The sequence below is a fragment of the Callionymus lyra genome, chromosome 12 (genome assembly GCF_982586985.1).
Source record: "Callionymus lyra chromosome 12, fCalLyr1.hap1.1, whole genome shotgun sequence".
In the NCBI taxonomy this organism is placed as follows: Eukaryota; Metazoa; Chordata; class Actinopteri; order Syngnathiformes; family Callionymidae; genus Callionymus; species Callionymus lyra.
In genome coordinates, this window is record NC_141829.1 from 18,576,539 (window position 1) to 18,577,448 (window position 910).

Here is a 910-nt window from a genome sequence, read left to right on the forward strand (position 1 = left end):
CCCCAACGCTGTCGTTTCTTCCGACGTCTTCGCTCCGTTTGGGAAGATTGACTTGTTTTTTTTTGTTTTTTTTTAAGACTTTAAAAGGACTTTTTAAGGTAAAGAAAGATTTTTATTTCCTGGATCACTTCCCTATGATACTTTCCGGACAGTTTTTGGAACATTAAAAAAAAAGAATTTGGGCCTCCTTGAAATGTACAGTTCTGTATACATGTTAGTTAGTTATTATGAGTGGATAATAAGAACGTAAGTAATTACTTTAGCGCCTTTTTAAGCGCCTTTCTTACACCAGGGTCACAAAGCGCTTTAATAACCAAAAACAATGATGTAAGGAGGAGTCTGACCATGAATAGATCTGAAAGCAAGAACCAGAATATTTAAACGAATCCTGAAAGAAACTGGCAGCCAGTGAAGAGTTTTAAGGATCGGAGAAATGTGAGTTCTTCTACTAGAGCGGGTCTCGCTGCAGAGTTTTGTGTTAACCGCAGGCGAGACGACTCCTACAGAAGTCAATCGGTGCCATCAATATATTGACTGATTGAAAATGACCGATAATGACAATCAAATTTTAAACTACTTTTTAATTTTTTTTATTTAAATCTGGTTCGAAGATGATTTTTTTTCTTTTAATGAATGGTCAAAATTCCTGAAACAAATAACTTATAATCAAAAGATGTAATAAATGTCTCTTAAAATTTAAAATAATTCAGCAAAACCAAAGTTTGTGTTGAGGCGAAACATGTAAACGCAAACAAATTGTACCTACATTTCAGAAATAAGTGTCAAAAATTCATAAAATAAAATACTATTTTGTTTCAAAAATTCGGAAAAGATTGCGGCACTATTTTCTTTTCATTGAAATGTTGCTTTTAAAGATTTCATTTGTTATTCATTCATGTTACGCATGAAT